Below are 10,512 nucleotides of genomic sequence, written 5' to 3' on the forward strand. Positions count from 1 at the left end.
TCACACATCTTTTAAGGTTCCACCACAGTCAAGTTAAGGTCTGGACTTTGCACGTGTTTTTATTTGTCACATTAAATTTGTGAAGACAACAGAAGCATCATATCAGTCTTTGGATTAGATAAAACATCTTCATCCTCTACAATGATATTTTATTTCAAAATGATGGGTAAAAGTGAGCAACAAAGGTTATCAGACATTTTTGTAACTTCATTCTCAAATCATGCGACATTTCCATATATTTATATAGTATATATTTTCATACAGTGCATTGACATTTGTCACAGGAGGAAACATTTGTAGGCCAGTGTATGTTTGTTCAACCTGTAAATCTTCATATTTCACAGTCACGTTACACATAGTTGAGATCACCCAACCCACTGCTCTTAATAATAATAATAATAATAATAATAATAATAATGGATTGCATTTATATAGCGCTTTTCGGGGCCCTCAAAGCGCTTTACAATTCCACTATTCATTCAATCTCACATTCACACACTGGTGGAGGCAGCTACAGTTGTAGCCACAGCTGCCCTGGGGCAGACTGACAGAATGCAAGAAGGAATTTCCTCTTAAGCAAACAGAACATACAACAAAAGAAAAAACAGGTCACTCAAACTAACCCGCCTTGACAAATTAAAAGTACAGAACCTGTTTTGAAGTAAGAAAGAAGATGCCCTCAAGGCAAATTCTCACGAGGGCCTAAGAGTACATCTTTCACCATCTTACAATACTGTGATTGCAGCCATTCCTCAACTCTCTGTCAATGGTATTCATGGCCAATGATCAGTGGGATTTGATCAATGGTTGCTGATCAATGGTCATGAGAATTTGCATAATCATGATGAAGGAACTGACCTCCCAGGCCATTGTCCCTTCAGTGGTGCTAGTTTCAGTCATCATGCAAATGTAATGTATGTAAATGAACAGAATCGACTTTTGGGGATTTACTTACCTGGATGATTGAGCATGCATCAAGAGGTTTTAAACCACTTTGGCAAGGACTGCCTAAAGCTTGTACGTCAGTATGAGCAAACAGCACGCAAGATGGCGGATTACAGGAACCACCTGAGCAGAAGCGTTCAGTGGTCACAGAAGCGTTGGAGGTAGTTTGTAAGAGATTACAGGATGACCCCAACCTCAGCAACAGGACCACTCTCAGCATCGACCAAGTGTGTTTGCTTTTCGAACTGTCATGGTCTCCGTGCCTGCCCGGCCGGCCCCACAAGGCTACATGTGTTGTTTGGTTTTCTCTCTCTCTCTTTCTCTGCCTGGGCGGAGCTCACTGTGGGCTCCCGCCCTTGGCCCACACACCTGTCAACAATCAGCGGTCATCACCCAGGAGCACTATTTGAGGCTGGAACACAGATCCTCTCGTCGCTGGATGATTGTACTACAGACGTTAGTGTTTCTCCCAGCTCTTGTGAACCTGTGATTCGTGATTTGTGTGTGACTTCCCTCTCTTCTGCGACAGACTTTCCTCCCCGTACCTGTGACCCCTTCACTGTATATATCGTGCACTGGTGCTGTAAATAAAATCTTTTTTGGAGACGCCTACCGCTCTGAGTTCCTAGTATTTAGTATTTATTTATTTATTGTCATTGTCAAGAACAATGAAATTGCGTTTGGGGCTTCCATACAACCCAAAAAAAAAGAAGAAAATAATAAATACCCCTTAAAACCCAAGTGTAAATATTTAACCCAGTGTGACTCCAATGCAATAAGACTACTACCTACCTACTACCAGATTGTGACAGGAACTGTGTCTTCATTCCACCTATTTCACATTCAAGGGTCAGTTCTACAGGCAGAGCCTTGGGCTCCCCAGTTTCACCCATCGTGGCCAACTTGTACATGAAAGAAGTGGAAAAGAGGGCTTTGTTATCCTACCCTGGAACACCACCAAGCCTTCTTAGACTGTGAGATTTCCGTAAACCTACCCATATGGATTAGTATTTAAGGTTTGAGTCTCATCATCCACTGGAGCATAAACTGGGTGTCATCAGGACGCTACAACACAGAGCGAACACGATCCGCACAGACACAGTGGTTGGCAGGAAGGAGAAGACTATTACATCAAGAAAGCCCTGAGTAAATGTGGTTTGTCCACAGCTTTGTAGGGAGGAAATCATTACTGGCTAGCCCACTGACCGTAGCCAAGAAAAACACATGTTTTTTTCCACTTGCTTTGACTTTGTACTTTGTACTTTGCAACTCTTTCTTACTTACTTTCTTACTTCAAATAATACTAACTTAACCAGGACCGGACAATTTTTTTGTACAGGTTTTTAAAGATGGAAGACTGATAATACATGTTTAGGGTTGCAGACAGAACTGAACATAACTGGCATCTCTTTAGTTTTTCTCTCTTTTAGTTTATAGTTAAAAGGAAGACTGGCCTTTTTAATTTCACCTCACAGATTATCATCATCATGGTTACAGCAACCCAGAAGACCAAGATAACAGTGACAGATGAACATCTCAGGAATGCTAAATGTTTCAACTTTTTTGCTGATTTGTGGTTGGCATTTCTTTCCAGCTGGCTCATGGAACAGTTTCAGAAACACTGATAAATTTTCACAGTGCATCCAACACCCATGATACTCTCTCAGAAGATGAGAAACAGTAAGTCAATTTCTGACAGTTGATATTTGCTGATTGGCAGTGTTGGAGTGAATTGTTAAATGTTGCCATTATTGTACTTAAATTTGTAAACCTTGCCTTGAACTGCATGTTTAGATATTCTTCGGTTCCTCCCACCATCTAGGTAGGGTATGCAATAGCTTTAACTGCAAGTACATTCCATGTGAGATTCTGGTTTCCTTATCTGGTAAAGGATGTTCACTCCCAGCCGTTTAGGGGCTCGCCTATGCTATATATAGTGAACCATTAAAGTTAAGCCATATATGGGTGTGAGGAGATGTTTGTTTGTTTGTTTGTGCTTAATTTGACTTTTTACTTAACTCTCAGATCTCGTCTTTCATTTCCAAGCAGCGGAAAAAACGGCAAAGTTTTTCCCTTAACTATCTGCTACGCACAGATGCAGCCACGTATCTCTGTTGTAGTGACTGGCAGCCTTCGCAAGGAATAAATGAAATGCTCAATAATCCTCAGTAAACATCAGTAAAGTGGTTTTTTTTTTATCTTAGCTGAACTGTGGCACAGCAGTCAAGTTCGGGTAAAAGACCTCTGCTCTGAGTACACTTGAAATCATTATGAAAAGCACAGTAAAGTGCCCTTTAGTCGGCTTTTTAATCGTGTTTTTTATTAAAATAATACCATGTTTAAGTCTGCAGATAAGGAGGTTAGAGCACCACAGTCTGTATCACACAGCAGGGCCGTGCAAAGATGTTTAAAGGTTCGAATTTCAAGAGGGGCACATTGAACCAGGCTGAATAACAACAACACACATTCATCAAGAATCTAATATGGGATCGCCTCATACTATATCACTGTTGTGAGGTGGCGACAAGGCAAAGCAAACGTAGCCTATGTTTTACCTGATAGGGTACAATGTTGCTGTTGAGGGGTTTCTGCTGCTCCTGCTGCTGATATTGCTGAAGGCCAGGGCTGTGTTGATCTGAGACTGTAGACATTAAAAACTCCATAGGCGAGATGGTAGCTGATTAAACAAGTGTTATGAGATAATAACAAAATGCAAAGATTGTTGACGGTGCTTGAAACCATAAGGCAACAAAAAACTGTGAGAAATAAACTCGGCTCTGCCTGTGAATCACTCTTTGCCTCTCTTCCTCCTTCATCTCCTCATCTCATCCATCACTCTCCTCTTGCTGTCCATCTGAGAACAAGGCACAGTTTGTTATTGCAATAAACTATTATTTAGTTATCCACAACAACTTTTGCACTTAATCTATAATAAAATGATGACAGAAAAATGTTATAGAAGCAAAACATTCCAGTTGTGCTTAGTATTATTTATATACTGGAATACATCTCCAACAACTGGTACATGTGATATTGTTACCTGTGCTCTTTGTAATCCAGCTGCTGAGGGACCCACTGCCTTTAGCCTCACACAGCTCCTACTGTTTCCTCCTCATGTCCTTACCAGCCATGTCTGGACAATGTTATATCATGAGTAATAATTTGAAAAATCTATAAACACACACACGCACATACATACAGTGACATTTTAGACCTTCTTCACAATACTGTATATACTATGGCCACAAGTTTCCCTCGTGGTGCTGATCCAGAATCCCTCCCTTATTATTTATTCCTAGTGCTATAATAATTAAGTAAAAAGAAAATAATAAAAAAAAAATATATTGTATGTTTGACTATCCACTCCGTGCAGGCAGAAAGGTTATTAAGTGTTTAAACTGTAGAAATACAATAATATTGCTGCTGTATAATAAGCATTTTGTCTTATTTAAAATATAAATCTAATATAATCTGTTTCTTAAGGTATGTTAATTAAAATACAGTGTGTGTTTAAATATCATAATTATAATAATCCATAATTATGTGGACATAGTGAAATATAAGCCCTCCAGAAAGGCAGGAAAAGTCCCGTAATTTACTTTAAAACTAAATATGTTCACTAAAACGGTGACAGAGCTACAGACCCATTACAGCCTTACACAGTTAGCTAGCAGTTATGACCAGCACTACTTGCGCAGTTAATAAAAGGACAGGTAATGTCTGTTACACACACAGCACACTCATTTGTTTCAATTTGTCAGTTGCCATAAGACAATTTATCAACGTGTACATAATAATGGATTGCATTTATATAGCGCTTTTCGGGCCCTCAAAGCGCTGTACAATTCCACTATTCATTCACTCTCACATTCACACACTGGTGGAGGCAGCTACAGTTGTAGGCAAAGCTGCCCTGGGGCAGACTGACAGAGGCGAGGCTGCCATATTGTGCCATTGGCCCCTCTGGCCATCACCAATAGGCAATAGGTGAAGTGTCTTGCCCAAGGACACAACGACCAAGACTGACGAACTGCCAACTGTTTGAGCCACGATCACCCCGCTAATACTCCTGTGTGCTATAGACTACAGTTTATGCTGTACACCTACTAACTTGTTTTGTCGCATCAGTCTGTGTCTCTGAGTTCATTTGTGTTTCTCTTTTTTTTTTCTTTTTTTTTTGCCTGTCCCGTTTGGCCTTTTGCCATCAGAATTATTGTCTAAAGGCAAAGAAAGATGCCCAACGGATTTAAATTCAAATTCAAATTCAAATTTTATTTGTCACGTACACAGTCATACACAGTACGATATGTAGTGAAATGCTTGGACAACTACTCGTGACCTAAAGAAAACAAAAAAGGAAAAGGCTATGAATAAGATAGGAAATAAATATGAAAAATTAAAAAGGGTAAATTTAACTAGGAAGGAATAAAATATAAATTAAGGTTAAAAATGAAATAACTGTACAACACAAATTAGAATGAAGGGTAAATTTAACTGGGAAGAATAAGATAAAATATATAAATTAAAGTTGAAAATAAAATAACTGTACAACAAAATACACAATATAGAACTATATAAGAATGTATGAAGGAATCTAAATATAAATAAATATATACACAATAACAGCAGCTGTACAAGTATTAACTGGAAATGAAGAATATAGTGACCAGTGTTGTGCAAAAACAATGTCCAGAAAGTCCAGTGTGTGTGTAAGAACTATATGTGTGGGTCAGTACTGTGTGGTGGTGTGATTGAGAGACCGTATCGCCTGCGGGAAGAAGCTCCTCCTCAGTCTCTCTGTGTTGGTCTTCAGGGAGCGGAATCGCTTTCCTGACCTCAGCAGAGAGAACAGTCTGTTGTTGGGATGGCTGAGGTCCTTCACGATCTTCCTGGCCTTGGTCCAGCACCGCCTGCTGTAGATTGAGTGCAGGTCAGGGAGCTCGGAGCGGATGGTGCGCTCAGCTGACCGCACAACCCTCTGTAGAGCTCGTCTGTCCTGCATGGTGCTGTTCCCGAACCAGGTTAAGATGTTTCCCGCCAGGATGCTCTCTATGGTGCACGAGTAAAAGTTCCTGAGCACCTTGGAGGGCAGTTGGAAGTCTCTCAAGCGTCTGAGGTGGTAGAGACGCTGTCGGGCCTTTTTCACCACGGTGTTGATGTGACAGGACCATGACAGGTCCTGCGTGATGTGAACTCCGAGGTATTTGAAGCTGTCCACTCTCTCCACTGGGCACTCGTTGATGACGGGGGTCTGGTAGTTCCTCTCCTGCTTAGTGCTGAAGTCCACTATCAGCTCCTTTGTCTTACTGACGTTTAGAAGGAGGTTGTTCCTCTGGCACCAGTTCTCCAGATTCCTAATCTCCTTCAGGTAGGCCGTCTCGTTGTTATCAGAGATCAGGCCCACCACGACGGTGTCGTCAGCAAACTTGATGATGCTGGTGGAGCTGGTAGTGGCCACACAGTCATATGTGTACAAAGAGTACAGCAGGGGGCTCAGAACACACCCCTGGGGGGCTCCAGTGCTGAGAGTGGTGGAGGCTGAGACATGTCCGCCCATCCTTACTGCCTGTGGTCTGCCAGTTAGGAAGTTGGAGATCCACTGACACATAGATGAGCTGAGTCCCAGATGCTCCAGCTTGGTGGTGAGTGTGGAGGGAATTATGGTATTAAATGCAGAGCTGTAGTCTATGAAGAGCATTTTAACATAATTCCCCCTTCTAGTGTCCAAGTGAGTGAGTGATGTGTGGAGGAGATGAGAGATGGCATCGTCTGTGGAACGATTTGGACGGTAAGCGAACTGTAGTGGGTCCAGTGTGTCTGGTAGTGAAGAAATGATGAAATGATGAAATGATGAAATGAAATTACTTTACCAAATTGACCATCCCAGCCTTGCCGTAATGGTCCATTTGATTCACCTTTTATTGTTTATTTTATTTTCATTTACTGAATACGGGACAGACTTGACTGGGGGAAAGAAGGGGAGAAAGAAAGAGGGAAAGAGAAACAGCTGAGAAGAGGGACGGGGGAGAAGGGCAAAAAACAAAAACCAACAGAATAAGCAGAGAAAAAAAATGCATATATCGATCACCTGGATCACCTGTTGAGAAAGAAAAAAGAAAACAAGCAGAAGAAAACAAGAGTAATAGAATAAACAACATAACAATGATATATGGGAATATGACAATAAATACTAAATATTAAACATTATTGTGCAGCACATAAGATCAACAGAACACAGTGTGCTTTGAGGTAGGAGCCAAAAAGGGTGTAGTTTGTGGGTGTGATCACCCGTTTGTACACCTGTGAGCATGGACGCGCTTGTTTTTTTTTAAAAGACGCGCTTGTATTTAAAAGGTTCCTTCATGTAATGATCTGCTAGCTAGCAGTAGATATCAGTAGATACTAAGTAATAAACGATATTGTGCAGCACGCAAGATAGACAGCGCACAATGTGCTTTGAGGCAGCAGCCAAGAAAGCTGTAGTCCGCGTCTGTGAATACCCATGTGTACACCTGTGTGCATACCTGTGTGGATCAGCATGCTTGCATTCCAAAGGTTTCTCCATGTAACGATCTGCTAGGGAGTGTGGGGGGGCCACAGCCCCGTCGTCCAGGGCATGAAGCAGGTATGGAGGAGATCAAGACTCCAGACATCCAGAGGCCCTCAGAACACAAGAGACCAAGGAAGACTAACGGAGGGGCAGCCGCGCCACTGTCCCAGAAAAAGCTGAGGAGAGTCCCAGATGAGGGCTCACTCAGCAGCCGTGGAGCAGAAGCCAGGGGGAGTTGCAGTGACGCGCCCGTGAGCTCCGCCGGCAGCCAGCTGCGCCTGAGTGACCGAGCCCCAGGCCGAGGGGCCGGGGGCACCCCACCTCCGGAGTGGCCCGAGCAAGCCCCAGGCTCCAGGCCCCGATAAGCGGCCGCCAAGGAGTGAGCCGGTGTGTACCTGGACGTCCATCCCCGGACACAAAGAACCACCAACGCACCGATGTCTGAGGGGGTCCGCCACTGGCAGGGGAAGTGGTGGTAGGGGGAGATAGGCCTCCAAACCTTGGAGGGCCTGAGATGTCCCCAGAGAGGTGGCGTCTGATACCCAACCTGACATATAGACACAGACATACAGGCACACACAGACACAAACATCCATTCCCACCCTCATGCTCTCATATGCACCTACTCCACACTCAACCAACGTGGAGACAGACATAAAGAGACGCTGTACACACGATCACACTCCCCAAGCGTACTCTACGAACCAGGTCTAGGCCCCTGGAGGGGGGAACTGCACCCAGACCCAGGTGGTGTTACCCTTTTCCCTGCGGTGGGGAGAAGCAGACCGCCCCGACTCCGCAGCAGCACACTCCAGACCCCAACTCCTCCTCCTAGCCCCCCCTGCTCCAGCAGGTCACAGAGAACGGGTGTGTGTGAAGACTCCAAACCTCCCTCCACCCGCTCATTGTAGTGTTGATGCATGTGTGTTCTAAGGTGCATTTAAAACCCAGGAGGGCATGGAGCTACCTGCCAGAGAGCAGAAGGTAAGCGCATAGTCCCTCCTGCTAGCCCTCAATGTCTACGTGTATTTAAAATTGAGAGGTGGGCAACGACGCCAGGGGTGAGGTGTACACCCTGATGGTAATTTGGATTCCGTGTAGCGTGCCCACCCCCAAGGGTCATTACACATACACATGTATGTGTAATGAGAGTGTGAGTAATGTGAATGTCTAAGTTGTGGGATAAAATTGAGGCAGAGGCAGCCAGAAGGGCACAGAGGGGTGGTGCCTCCCCTGCACCCTGGTGACATACCCCTACTCCAAAGCCCTGCATGTGTGGGTGGTTGTGGTGGAGCGGGAAGAGGGAGGTAGCTGGAGATGGGGAGGGAAGGAAGGGAGGGGCAAGTGACCCCTCCCTGGGGCCAGCTCCCCCGCTGACCCCAGTAGGCACCCCCATACTCCGCGACCCTCCAGGGAAAGGGGGCCCAGGTCCATCCGGGCCGGGGCCCAGTGCACCAGCGCCGCCCGGCCCCACAGAGCCCGGGACAGTCCACCCAACCCCACCACAGAGAAAACTGCACCCACCCCGTCATCCACTCATCTTCCAGACTACATAAGACAATACAGGGAGTGCAGAATTATTAGGCAAGTCGTATTTTTGAGCAATAATTTTATTATTGAACAACAACCATGTTCTCAATGAACCCAAAAAACTCATTAATATCAAAGCTGAATGTTTTTGGAAGTAGTTTTTAGTTTGTTTTTAGTTTTAGCTATTTTAGGGGGATATCTGTGTGTGCAGGTGACTCTGTGCATAATTATTAGGCAACTTAACAAAAAACAAATATATACCCATTTCAATTATTTATTTTTACCAGTGAAACCAATATAACATCTCCACATTCACAAATATACATTTCTGACATTCAAAAACAAAACAAAAACAAACCAGTGACCAATATAGCCACCTTTCTTTGCAAGGACACTCAAAAGCCTGCCATCCATGGATTCTGTCAGTGTTTTGATCTGTTCACCATCAACATTGCGTGCAGCAGCAACCACAGCATCCCAGACACTGTTCAGAGAGGTGTACTGTTTTCCCTCCTTGTAAATCTCACATTTGATGATGGACCACAGGTTCTCAATGGGGTTCAGATCAGGTGAACAAGGTGGCCATGTCATTAGTTTTTCTTCTTTTATACTCTTTCTTGCCAGCCACGCTGTGGAGTACTTGGACGCGTGTGATGGAGCATTGTCCTGCATGATGCAGACTTCTTCCTGTACCACTGCTTGAAGAAGGTGTCTTCCAGAAACTGGCAGTAGGACTGGGAGTTGAGCTTGACTCCATCCTCAACCCGAAAAGGCCCCACAAGCTCATCTTTGATGATACCAGCCCAAACCAGTACTCCACCTCCACCTTGCTGGCGTCTGAGTCGGACTGGAGCTCTCTGCCCTTTACCAATCCAGCCACGGGCCCATCCATCTGGCCCATCAAGACTCACTCTCATTTCATCAGTCCATAAAACCTCAGAAAAACCAGTCTTGAGATATTTCTTGGCCCAGTCTTGACGTTTCAGCTTGTGTGTCTTGTTCAGTGGTGGTCGTCTTTCAGCCTTTCTTACCTTGGCCATGTCTCTGAGTATTGCACACCTTGTGTTTTTGGGCACTCCAGTGATGTTGCAGCTCTGAAATATGGCCAAACTGGTGGCAAGTGGCATCTTGGCAGCTGCACGCTTGACTTTTCTCAGTTCATGGGCAGTTATTTTGCACCTTGGTTTTTCCACACGCTTCTTGCGACCCTGTTGACTATTTTGAATGAAACGCTTGATTGTTCGATGATCACGCTTCAGAAGCTTTGCAATTTTGAGACTGCTGCATCCCTCTGCAAGATATCTCATGCATGAAGAGGATGATGTGGACAAAATACTCATTTGCCTAATGTTAGGGAAAATGGTAAATGGCCTGTATTTGTATAGCGCTTTCTAGTCCCTAAGGACCCCAAAGCGCTTTACACAACCTGTCATCCACCCATTCACACACACATTCACACACTGGTGATGGCAAGCTACAATGTAGCC

Source organism: Aulonocara sp. 'chitande type north' Nkhata Bay, linkage group LG19 (assembly GCF_057382095.1).
Source record: "Aulonocara sp. 'chitande type north' Nkhata Bay isolate Kocher_YH1m ecotype deep benthic linkage group LG19, A_spYH_male_GT1.1, whole genome shotgun sequence".
NCBI classification, from domain to species: Eukaryota; Metazoa; Chordata; class Actinopteri; order Cichliformes; family Cichlidae; genus Aulonocara; species Aulonocara sp. 'chitande type north' Nkhata Bay.